The 13,275-nt window shown below is 44.0% G+C and overlaps 1 long non-coding RNA gene across 2 annotated transcripts; it reads left to right on the forward strand.

Moving 5' to 3' along the window:
- Positions 1-1,695: 1,695 nt before the first annotated feature.
- LOC137854087 (uncharacterized) lies at positions 1,696-10,431 on the forward strand. 2 transcript variants are annotated; one of them, XR_011094949.1, is made up of 2 exons: positions 1,696-2,290; positions 9,515-10,431. It is a non-coding gene; the product is annotated as an uncharacterized lncRNA (long non-coding RNA). The 2 variants fall into 2 exon arrangements; XR_011094950.1 differs by lacking the exon at positions 1,696-2,290 and adding an exon at positions 3,049-3,185.
- The last annotated feature ends 2,844 nt before the right edge of the window (positions 10,432-13,275 follow it).

Below are 13,275 nucleotides of genomic sequence, written 5' to 3' on the forward strand. Positions count from 1 at the left end.
TACCTGAGCTGCTAGTAAAGAGTTCTTCAGCTGCACCAGAGCTGGGAAGCCAGACGTGGAGTTGGTGGGACCACTTTGCTGGCCAGAGGTGAAAGGTGCTCTCAGTGCTTCTCTGTGCTCAGTGCTCCGTACCTGAGAACATCAGTGTATCTGTATTGGCCTTCTCTGCTGCTGAGGAGATTCCTACATCCAACATTTTCTTCACAGCAGTAAGGTCGGGAGACCCAGATCTGGTTAGACCAAGCAGGTAAGTTAATAAGTCCCTGGGTCTGGACAGCATGCAGCATGGGCTTCTGAAGTAACTCTGCGGTGAAATTACAGAGCTTATGCCTGTGCAACTCATCGTTGCGAGTGGCCACAGACAGCAGACTAGTGGATTGCCACTGTAATTCCCACCTACAAAATTGGGCTAGAAAGGATGCAGTGAGTCTGATTTCCACCCCTGGCCAGACAGCGTAAGAAAGAGCAAGGTCAGTGAAAGTGTGGATAAACACAGTTGGCTTGGAAAGTCTCCATCTCTGCAGTGGGATCCTGCCTTGCTCTTCTGCTCAAGGTTTATACATGCATTAAAAACACAGACTGGGGGCTCTGGCTGGTGTATTGCAGCATGGATGTTCCAGATTCAGTGTGCCAGCCTAGGTGGACCATCGCTCTGATCTGCTGGGGCATTTCTTTGGTCCTGGATGTAAGATTTAAATTCTTGTGACTCTTCGCGGGTAGAATGAAGTCGATGATTCAGTGCATGGTGCAAAGTGAGCTGGTGATATGATGCTGCAGTCTGTCTTCTTTAGTGTCTACCTGCTCATAAAGCAGTTAAGTGTTTGTTCTTGCTCTCCTCCTTTTTGTGCTTTCTAATGACAGTGTGCAAAAGGAAAACTAGACCTCTTTCCTGAAAATGTACAGCTCATTTCCTCAGACTGGCAAATCACCAAGTATAATTTGCCTGTTACTAACAGATCACAGAGATGTCCCAGCAAAAGTGAACTCACAGATTAGTCAGAGCAGGATGTGGTGTTAATGAGGGTTTAGTTACCCAGACACTTGTCGAAAATAAAAGATGACAGGTCACAGATGGTTCATCCAGTTTTTAATGTGTGGGGGAAAGTTTTTATACAGAGGTGGCAAAAGCAACTGTGATAGAAAGTCCTTGCAGATTTATTTCTAACTAGGAGGGAGAATTGGCAGTTTCATTGTGGAGAGCAATTTGTGTAATGGTGATCATGAAATGACACAGTTCATGGTGACCATCCTGGTGACAGGATGGTCAGGGAGGGTCCTAGACAACTGGAAAATGACAAGTGTGACACTTAACAATTAAAAAAAGGAGGTTGGGGGAACAGGAGGAGAATTATTTGTAACCAGTAACTTAACTTCATTTTTTTTTTTTGAAAAAAAAAATATATATATATATATACGTATCTGAAACAGTTAAATGGTATTTTTGTAGGCACTCCTAGGAAAACAAGAAAGTCTGTAGCATCCATTATGAATCTGTCAAGAACAAAGTGTGCTAAGCCAATATAAAATCATTTTACAAAATGGTAACACATATTACAGGTAGGAAAGAATCTGCAGGAGTTGGCATTTGACATTATCTCAAATACTGTAATAAGTAAGCTAGGGGAAAATAGTCAAAATGAAATCGTTGTACTGTAGGAGCAAAACTTCTTCAATACCCATTCTGTCAGGTGGTGTCAGGGGTTTGTAGCCAAAATGGAAGGACAGATCAAACAGGATTTTGGGTGATATGTATTGGGTTTTCTTCCTTTTTGGATCCAAAATGGCCCTGGTAACTTGAAGAAATTGCTGGTAAACAAGAAGAGGGAGGTCAGTAGGAGCAGGTGCAAAGTACTGCCCTGAGGTAGTCAGTAAGTGGGAGCAATCAGTGTTTGCCTGGAGGCAATCAGTCTGCATGTGCAGAAGGCGATGCAGGTATGGGGAGGGAGGCCAGTGCCAAGGGAGCAGTCTCTGGGAAAGGTCTGGGGATTACAAAGGAGCCCAGGCTGAGCAGGAGCCAGCACCTCCATGGGAAGAAGACAAAGCTTGCAGTCAGTGTGGGGAAGAAAGGGGCACACAACTGGAACCAGCCAGCCACCTGCTGCTTTGTCTGAATTGGTCAGGCCTGGGCTAGGGCTTTGCAGCTCATTTTGGGCGGAAAGATTGAAGAAAAATGAGGAACACCTGGGAGGATGAATGTGAAGAAATTGAGAATGATTTGGAGGGCTAGCAAATATCACCTGCTGGGTTGAAAGAAAGAAGTTAGTCAGTCTAAAGCAAGGGGATGGGAAAGGTAGGTGTCTGATTATGTGAATGGTTGAAAGGAAGAAGAGAACAAAATATTTCCATAATTGTGGTGGCGAGGGTAAGAGTTAGTGGGTTTGACTGTACTGGCAGTGTGGGAGAGATGATTCAATTCAGACATTAGGATAATCTTCCTGAAATAAGGGATAGTAAAGGATTGGGACAGATTTCAGAGTGACAATGTTGTCAAGGCTTTGTCATTGGAAATGTTTAGGATTTAGCTACTCTGTCCTAGAAAAAAAATGAAGTACAATCAATCCTTCTGTGGGGAAAAAAATCATCCTGAAGTTCCTTTTTCTTCCTGTACCATGTTGTTCTGATTTTGTACTTTTAAATTCAGAACCTTTCCTGAACTGTTTTTCCTTCTTTTGTGCTTATAACAGCCTTGAAGAATAGCTCATAAGTAAATAGTTCAGGAACTGGAGTAATTTTCGGTATTGGTTTTCTGGCTGCCCCTTCTTGTTCTTAGGATTTTACCCTTCGCATGTTTTAACCCTCATCTATTCCTCTTACCCTTGCACTCCGTTCTCCAGAGCCAGTATGTTTATTGGAAGGGCATTTCTCAGTTTCTATGCTTGCGCAGCTCCATTACCTCTCCTCAAGCACTCTGCTGCCCTCAGGGCTGCCCTGGCCAAGCAGTGGAGCAAACCAATGTGAACAGTCAGTGACGAGGGGCAGATCCTTATGCCATCCATAACCAGGACTGTAGCTTAGCTGTTTATCCATCTAACTTCCCTTCTGCTCAGACATAAACATGGCAGAGGCTGTTGTGTGTGCATCAGTTTATTCCCAAGGTGACATTTTTCCCTTGCTAACCGGCATATGCCCGCCTGCTCTCCTTGTCCTTCTCAGGAGAAGCTGGTCAACGTGTGCATCTCCTGAAGGTAAGTGCTGAGTTTTCCACAAGCCTTGCTGTTATGAGATGGCTACAGATGTTCCACCATACTTCTTCCATCACCATAACCTGGAATTTTTTGTCTGGGAAAATTATCTCTAAATCTCTTCATCCATTTGGTTCTGCTAGGGCTTATGAAAAGGCTTTCAGCCATGAGACACACGTAGCATGTTAAAGTTTCAGGTGGACTATCAAAAAACTATGGAAGGGTGTCTCACCACTCAGACTTCGTCTTTCTACTTGAAGCATGAAATATGAGTGGGACTGATGCTCATGAGCAGAAAGTGCAGCAGCTCCAGGGGAGGGTGAGCAGACAGCTGGGCAGAGTGTGGTCAGGAGTGATTTTTGATCTGCTGAAGGCCATAAAAATCTCACCTCTGTCCTGAATGGAGATTCACCAGGAGGTTGCCTGTTCACCAGAAAATCCCTCCTCTGGGGCTACTGAGGGCAGTATTCTCCATTAGGCTTGGAGCGGGCTGGTCAGATACATTGCTGCTGTTCTGATGGAGCAGCTTTTTTGAAAGGTATGCGTGGGCTGGAAAAGGATTTTATTCTCCACTTGGTACATTTGTGGGGCAGCTACTACAGGAGGCAAGCCAAAATATTTAGCAGAGCAGCTCTGAATGGAGAAAGGGCTCTGATGTAGATATATGGCTGCATCTGCTTAGTCTTCACGCTGCAGTGGTAATGTTCATCAGGGTGCATGAACTGGCTCGGCAGATGCTGTTGTCGTGGAGAGAGCATTAACACCAATGCCCTCTTATTTCTAGCTTAGATCAATGATTTCAGTAATAAAGGAGGAATTGGTGCTTACCTATTGATATTCTGCTGTGGAGAGAAGTATGAAAGACAGATGATAGAGCTTGATGGGCAGTGACATTTAGTTTCCCTAATACATGTAAATGCAAACTAATTATATTCCTCCCCCAAAGGCAAGCTAAGAGATCAGGTGCCCAAGGGAAAGCCTTGTCTCCTTGCACCTCAGGGTGCACAGAAAACAAGTTGCAAAGGACCTGAGCACCTGGGCTGCTGCTGGTGGGGATGGGGAACTGTGGAATGGGGCCAGGATGAGGTGGGGTGGACATGTCAATGGAGCTGGGAAGATGGGAAGCAGAGAGGCTGGATTAGTGTGAGGTGCTGTGGAAGGGGGTAGGGCTTTTCTGTGCTCTTCTGGCTGTTTCTGGCTCTGGGGGAGTGTGGCAATCAGAGTCAGCGGAGATTAAATCACTGCATCCTAGGATCACCAAGGAGTATTTGACGTGAGTTCTGAGGCTGAAATCCTTATACAGAGCGCAGCTGGCATCAAAACATCCATGTTTGGGGAAGCAAGAATTATTTCTGTGTTGCTTAGTTCTCTGTGACAGGGAGCTTGCTTACTTAGGTCTTAAAAATAAACAATTCCCCAGCATCATTTTAGCGTAAGGTACTTCCCTCCACATAACCCTGTTGCTCCACGAGAGGCTCTTCTTTTACAGGTGACATTTTAAGTTTACTGTGCAAAAGGCACATTAAGGCATTTTCCCCTCTGATGGTCATGATTTAATAAGATTTACATTGACTTGGTAAACCATTCTGTGGACTTTCAGCACTGAAGCCTCCTAATTTTTATTTTTATTTTTTTGGCTTGAGAGGGGAAATACCCCAGATCACTCATGCATTATAACAAGATGTTCATTCAGTGATTTCAGGCAAGCAGGCGCCCCCCTTCTGTGCTCTTGCTTTGATTAGCACCTATTACAATACTTCTGTGCATGAATGCGTTACGTCTTCCTCTAGCCCTTGAGAGTCTAATGTTGCTCAGGCAGTACTGTAAGAAAGCACTGGACCTTTTCTTTCAGTGTGTACACTGAACTAGATGGCAGTGATTTACAGCATGCCTTAGAAAAAGTAAGAAGTCAAGGGACTCTGTGGATTGCATTCATAAAACTGCTGGACTGGCACTTTGTGGTGCTCCCTTCTGGGTGATCCGTTGCAGCTCCAGGCATTACCCTTGCTGCTGCAGATATCATCCCGTGTAATTTAACTGGATCTGCTCCTGCGCAAGGCTGAAATCTGCCTGTTAGAAAGGAGACAGGCTTCAGACCTTGGATCTGAATCCAGCCCCCTCCTCCCTTCAGATGCAGGAAATGGGGGCACGCAGCAAGAAAAAAGCTCCATACAGCAGGGGAGGGACCTGTGTGCTGTATGGATGGGTAGGAAGGAAGCAGAAACAGCCACTGATCTTGCGTGGGGATTGATGCATATCCAGAACTCTCTGATCGTTGACCTTGAGATGCACTGAAGGAGCCTTGAGGCTTTTTCTTCCAAAGAGATCGCATAGCAGAGTAAATGGGCAGTATATTTCTGTGCATATTTCATTACATCCAGACAGATGAATTGTGCAGCAGCTTCTACCAACTTAAACCACGAGAAATGATGCAAAGTTTATATCACCTTGTTGGTTGCCTTTAGCCTCTCCCTTTTGAGTTCCTGTATCTTACTTATTTCTCCACTAACTGCTCTGCTGCACTTCCCAACTGAGTTGTTGGGCAGTTCAGTGCATTTTTCATGATAACAAGAACAGTGTTTTAGACTAAAATATATGCACTGAAACCATCTGAGCTATATATTGAGTCAATGACTGCTAAATAATTGAGGCTGCACTTCCCTGCATAGTTAGTGTGAGTTATTCCAAATTCTGCACAACCAACTGAATGCTGCGCTTCAGGTCGAACTTGGCGCAGAACATGCGTGATAGACAATGGCGTTACTAGAGCAATTAAATGCTAGTAATAGACTGGCAGCTTAATTATGGTCCCTGGTTGCTCTTTAAAAAAAAAAAAAGTGACTTATTTTGGATGTAAATGTCTGTCTAACAACACTTCCTGGCTTCTTGCAGATCTGGAAATCAGAGCTGCAAGGCAGGGAGGTGTGTGTGGCAGAGTGTTGCTCAGGCACCTTGCTTACAGGCTTCTGTTAGTGTTTTTTTGCTTTGATGTCTGGAGCAAACATGGGCTGGAACCACTGGAGCGCTGTGACAGCTGTGCTGTGATGCTCTGGCAGGGCACTTGGAGATGCTTTGTCATCTTGCTTGTTTGGCTGGTAAGCTTTTGGTGACTTTTTGTGAATTGATTCATATCAGATACTGTGTGTGAGCATGAGGCTTGAGTGTGAAGGAAGTGAGACTTGCATGAAGCACCCAGAGATGTGCTCTCTGTGAGTTGTTGAAGAATATACCTGTTCACAAGTGAGTGTGAGGCTGTTTTGTGGGACAATGATTCACGTGGGGATCCACTGGCTCCTGTATGCAGCTGCATCCCTCTCACATCCCCTGCCTCCTTCTGCACCATCCTCTTCCTTGCCAGCTTTAAGGACCTGAGACAGATCAGTTTCTGTCAGGAATAACCAGGTTCTGCTGGGAAGCCACCAGCAACACTGCATTTCTCAATGCAGCCAGTAGTGAAAGTGTGTTACACAAGGAACTAAATTTGAAAGCAATTAGTATCACTCTGTTCTTAAACAATCCTTGCGTAAGACCATCTATTGCTTTTCATGACTTCACTTAAAGCAATAGTCAAGTGTTGCAAAACCTGAAGGCTGAGGTGCTGCACCTCAGGGGAAGGCACTAGGGCTCTGTCAGGCACTGAGCTATGCAGGCTGTACCAGACAGCTCTGGATGAGATCTCTGTTTGCTTAATCTTCGTCCATTTTTTTCCTCTTAATGTGAAAACATTGGGTTCCTGCTGCACTACCTAGCTTGGATTCCTCCTTCCTTCACTTAATGTCAGTTACTATGGGAACTGCTAATGGAAGAGAATTTGGTGCTTTCTGCCAATATGATATGAAGTAATTTCAAAAGTTATGTTCACGTTATGCATAGAATATCTTGGTTTCTGAAGAATGAATATATGCGAGGACTGTTGTATGAACAGCTTGCAAATTACAAGGATGTGGAGCGCTGCTCTTGCCTTCAGTATACCAGAGGCTGACTGCCATCATAAGAGTTCTAGTAGTCTTGTATTGACATGTCTGCTATATAGTAGAGGGGTTTGTATATGAAGTCACACTTTACCTCAGTCTAAAATGCTTATGAAATGCATATATATCATTTAGTTAGCAATGACTGGCATTTTCAGGGTACAGTAACAAATCCTTCTAAACTTCAAAGACGTCTGGGCATCTGAGTCTCTTCACATATAGTATTTTAAGTAAGTTTCTCCCATCATAAACAAATCTGTGAACAGGAAGCAGACCACTACTACACATCTCCCAGGTGTATTCAGAACTTATCCAATGGCTTTTTTTTTTTTTTTGACCAGAAGCAAGGTAAGAGACAGACTCCCAATGCATCCCATTAGTGAGGTGTGAATTGCTGTTACATGGGGCCATTCACTTTATGGCACCAGACAGCAGTTACGGCTCCATCCTTCTCAGTGCTTCCTCAGACTGCATGAGGAGACTGCTCTCAATGAGGAGGCCTGCTGCTCGCCTTGCTGCTTTGGCTCTTCTTCCTGCTGCACAAGCTGGCTGTCAGAGTGCCTAGAAGCGCAGCAAGTGGTGGGCCAGCTGTAGGGGGCCTGTTTTATAGGGTCCACAGCAAAAATGGGGCAGTGGTGGCCACTGTGACCTCAGCAAGCCTCTGTGATGGAGTGGCCCACGTGTGGCCAAGGGTGGCTGTGTTGGGAGCAGCCTGGAAGATGCCCTCACGTGGAAGGAGGAGGGTTGGGGGGCTGAGGGCCCCTTTTCTGGGGCTGGCTGCCCCAGGCCATTTGGCTTGCCAGAGAGAAAGGCTGCCCCTTGGCCACAGGGACTGCCCTCCACCTCCCCTCCTGTGCCCTGGGTTTATTATTAACACTGTTTTTTAGGTAATTTCATGATGGAGCATTGGAACAGGCTGCCCAGGGAGGTTGTGGAGTCTCCTTCTCTGGAGATATTCAAGGCCTGTCTGGACGCCTACCTGGGCAGCCTGTTCTGAGGAACCTGCTTTGGCAGGGAGGTTGGACCCGATGATCTTTCGAGGTCCCTTCCAATCCCCACAGTTCTGTGATTCTATTCTTTAAGGAAAAGAAGCAAGGTGCATCTTCAGCCCTACTTGCCATGTGTCCTTTGTGCTCTGAGTGAAGAATTTATTCATCACATTGCATCTAATCTAAATCCCCCCTCCGTTTGTTCAAAGCCATTGTTGCTTGTTCCATTGCTACACTCCCTGATAGAGTCCCTTTCCAGCTTTCTTTTAGGCTGCTTTTATGGATTAGGTTAGGTGGCAAAACTGCAGGACCTTGCAAATTGCAGCTTTATCTACATTGTTCCTCATGTTCCATGTGGCTTTTTCCAGCTCAGGCTTTAGCCTCTGATCAGTGTAACATAGAATCATAGAAACATTAAGGTTGGAAAAGACCTCCAGGATCATCTGGTCCAACCAACCACCCCCCTCCCAGCAATGTCACCCACTAAACCATGTCCCCAAGCACCACATCCAACCTTTCCTTGAACACCCCCAGGGACAGTGACTCCTGGGCAACCTGTCCCAATGCCTGACCGCTCCTTCTGAGAAGAAATGTCTCCTACTCATTTTAATTGTTGAAGAGCAGTGTTTACACTGAGTCAAGGACTTTTCAGCTTCTCACACTGCCCTGCCAGCAAGGAGGCTGGGGGTGCAAGAGAAGCTGGGAGGGGACAGAAGCAGGACAGGTGACTGCATCTCATTTTCTGCTAATAAAAATAAAATCTGACTTTTGCAATAGCTAACCAAAGTCACGCTTTTATTTATGCACAAGCAGTTCCCCTTACCCTCTCCTTCTGAGAATGCTTCCTACTGCAGTTCAGCACAGGGAGTTTTCACTTCCAAAGAAAGTCATCCCAAAGCACTAAAATCTTGAAGAGACACTTCATCTGCCCCATTTACGGTAGAAGATGTGCTCTCAGTGGGTGTTCTCCCAGCACAGGTAGTGATTGAGCAAATTCTCAGCCATGAGTTCTTTTATGACCCTGGCTTTGCTCAAATCTATATAGTTTGAAGGGCTCTTTCAAAAGAACTAAAGGCATATAGTTTTTTTTTTATTGTTATTATTGCATCTAATGCAGAGAAACTTGCTGTTGCTTGCCTCTGTTATTGACATAAAGCTGCACGAGGGTTTTCTAAATGCATCGTCTTTCATTTGTATATAGTAGGAATTAATTCTGATTGAATACTTTGCTTCACTGAACTGCAGATAAGATGAATGGGGAATTGCTAGCTAAAAGAGGGCTCACACAATGTGATTCAGACCTCTGTGTCCCTGGGCACTTGATCTATTGATGGGTTCTGTAATGCTGTTATCCTGCTTGTTTTTGTTGCAGGATTTTACCTCACACTGCAGAGCATCCGCAGAAGAAAAAAGGAAGGACTGGTGGTGACCTAGTTTTCCACATACATGCACACAAGATATGTCCTGGATACCCTCTGAGTCATTTTGGTGGACAATGTTCCTTAAGCTGGGGCTGGTCCTGAAGTTTGATACTCCTACTGATGTCTGTGAGGAGAAAGCAGCAGGATAGAGCCTATGGTGTGTTCTGGATTTGAAGCCTGTTCTGAGAAGTTTTATTTGGAAATGCTGGCAGCTGTGGCCTTGGTACTGCCTTACAGTCTGAGTCCTAGCTCTAGGTTTTCATCTCTGCTTTAGCAACATCTTCAGGCATGTCTCTTAGCGCTTGATACCCCTTGGTTGGGGCTGTGCAGAGTGACAGAGATGACCAATTTTAAGTCCTCTTTAAAGTAAATAGATAAAATGGTGTCTAACTCTCAAAATCCTAATGCTGGAGTTTCATGTAGCTACTTCAAAATGCTTTCTCAAAGTATAAGTTTAATATTCACTTAGGGGGAAACCAGAGAGATGTTTAACTGGAAGAGACTAGGCTGCAAGGAAGGCATGTTTAGCCTTGGCATTACTTGGTGTTACTTCTTGGCTTCAGCCTCTCTGAAGGGACTCAAAAGAGTTATTTGGCTTGTGCTTAGATTGTTACAGCACCACTAACTATCCCATTACCTTCCAGGCTAAATATTTTGTAAAATCTGTGACCTATGGGTCAAGAGTCCCCAGTAATGTGCCACTTCATCAAACAGCTGAGAAAATCCAGAATGTCAACTGCTAACATGACATGCAAATTTTGTACAAATCTCAAATGTTTTGTTCATGTCCCAAGCAGGGGCTAGTGTGAGTCTGACCCTACTGCGTAACCTATATGGAAAATAAAAAATCACTCATGGCCCAAAGTAAGATCCCGTTCAGGTTCGTGGCAATCTTGCTACTGATGCCAATGGGGACAAAGCTGCAGGGCTGAGGTGTAGCTTCTGTGCCTGTCAAAATTGCCTTTTTTTTTTTTTTTTTGGTCAGATATGAAAGGTACTTGATACATACCCCAGCTCCTTCAACAAATTTTCACAGCTGGTGTGTGTGTGTGCACATATATCAATCCTTTCTAGTAGCTGGATGGCTGCCCAAATCACTGAATACGGCTACAGCCCTATTTGAATTTGAACACAGGTCTTGGCTCCTGTGAGAGAATGCTAAATAAGTCATGAGCAGTTGGAACAGTCAAAATGGTGCTCATCAACCCGCTTGAGAGCAATGCTTGGCATTCTCCAGGACTTCCCAGGACTCTGCTGGTGGTGTTTCTTGGTGAAATGTTTTTTCTGGGGGCAGAAAATCTTCACACAGTTTAACTCCATGGTAGTACTATGAGGGAGATGTATCTTTACAAATTATTTTATACTAGGAGCACTTCTTTGGTTGCAAAGCTACAATTTATTGTAGGTGTTTTTTGTTGTTGTTAGTTTTATTATTTATTTTTTATTTTATTATTTATTTTTGTCTTATTATTATTTAGTATGTGATAGCTCTAGGAGAGGTGTGGGAGTGTTGTTGGGGGTTAGGTGTTAAGGCTGAGGGATAAGGAGAAGATGGAAAGTGTGCATGGTGTGTGCTGAGAAGGTCAGACCCAGCAGTGTGGGTGATGCCAATGGGACACTACATCTGATGCAGGGCTCAGAGTTACCACCACCACTGCCAATCTCAGACCAATCTGCACTTCTTGATTTTGTCCATGCCCTCTGTGACAGGCGAGCTGCAGAGAAGCTCTGCTTGGTGGGGGTTTGCGGTGCTCATCCTGGGTAACCCCACCAAATGGCTGCTGTGCCAGACAGACCCTGAGCTGCACACCAGGGGAAAAGGGAAAGCCCACTGTTTGCTGTTCTTGTTTAACTAGATGCAGTCATCTTAATTTTGGGTGCTAGTGACACCAAAGATAGCCAGCACCTTTCTAGGAAGCATGTTCTGGTGTTTGACCATCCTCACTGTAAGGACATTTTTCCTAATGTCCAGGTTGAACCTTTCCAGGTGCAGCTTTATGCTGTTCCCTCACGCTTTATCATTGGTTACCATGGAAAAGAGCCTGGTATCTCCCTCCATTTCTGCTTTGAGAGTTTTGGACCTTAGTAGGGACCAAAAACCCTAGGGGTTTCAGTAAGGTAAGTGTCTCGCATTGACATTAGCTTTGTGTGTAATAACTTGCCTTATTCCAGAGAATGTGGAAATATGGTAGCACAGAAACAAATATTCGGCCAGTGCATGAATATATTTCAAAGCTGGTGCTTGCCAACATGCATGTTCCTCTCTGATCTATACAGCAGTCTTTGAAATTGAAAAAGAAAGCTGAACGAGGTTTTCTTGTAAGTGGGGCTTTTTTAGAGCTCCCTTCCATATGGCTTCCCTAGTTTCTAATGAGGTGTATATTATTCAGCTAGGGGATATAAAATATCACTCTATTCTTTGCTATCTATTTTCAAGCAACTTGAAGTAGCTGAAAATTTCTGAGCCTGCTTCTTTTTTTTTTTTTTTTTTTTCCAGATTTGGTTTAATTTGGCCTGAGGGTTTAAGAAACCCCTAGTGTATGTGCACATGTTCACCCAGTGTGACTGCACCAGCCATGTTTCCACCAGAAATTGGGCTAGAAATCATGCTGCATTTTGCCCAGAAGTTGAACATAACAGACAGAAAATGGAGCCTCAGTTCCTGATTTAGTTCTAAATGAAAAGTATTAGTTCCTAACTTCTAACAGTTCCTAGTGCTGCAGTGTTTCCATGCTTTATTTGAGAATTCCTGCAATTAGAACAAAATGAATAATGCAAATATGGATTTGCAAATTAATGGACTGACTTTATTATGGTGCTAAAAATGAGGTTGCATTATGAATTATTCATGCATACCTGTGTGAACACTAACTTTTTAAAAAAATATTTGGGAGATCTAGAAGATTCAGTTTCTTTCTTTACCAAAATAGGCTTGTTTGGTAGTCAGAAATAACAGCAGCAAAATCACATGAGAATAATAGCGGGGGGAAAAAGACTAAACAGGTTACATGTATATGAGTCACAGTCATTAGATAAGTAGAAAAACAATTATCTGTGTTAAATACAAACTAAATTTGAAGGAAAAACATAGTCTAAATATTAGAAAAGTCAGTGTAAATGTTAGTCTTTGTAGAGGGGAAAAGTTGCTAGATGCTGTCATGAGTTATTAGTTCAGAAACTTAGGTTAGAAGATCTTTAAAATGATTCAGCATTTTTATGAAAGGGCAAAACCTGTGTTCCCAGCTTCAGTGGCTAGGGACTTGCCATTGAGAAGTTTAAAGTAGGTTATGTCTTACTTGGTGAACAGCTCCCATGCTGAAGAAACATTTGCCAGAAGAGGATGGCTGCTGTGAAGCAGACAATTTCCAGCAAATTAAGGCTCATCTGAGAATAATGAAGGAACAGAAAGAAATAGTCTATGCCCAGTATATGTACCTATGCCATACCTAAGAGCATGACTAGTTACAGGAAACAGCCAGGTCTGGCATTCAAATGCCCAGTGTGCATCTACTCAGCACTCATCTTCTGCAGCTCTTCACGTTGCCTGGGGATGGAGGCTCCATGACCATGGCAAGTTCTGATGGTGCTGAGTCCTGGCTTCTGTCCTTCCAATTCAAAATGGAAAAGGAAAATACCACCAAAGGAAGGCGACACATGAATGTAGATTTACTAGGAGACCTAGGTTTAAATGTACCAGGAGTGTCTTATGTGT

The sequence above is a fragment of the Anas acuta genome, chromosome 3 (assembly GCF_963932015.1).
Source record: "Anas acuta chromosome 3, bAnaAcu1.1, whole genome shotgun sequence".
In the NCBI taxonomy this organism is placed as follows: Eukaryota; Metazoa; Chordata; class Aves; order Anseriformes; family Anatidae; genus Anas; species Anas acuta.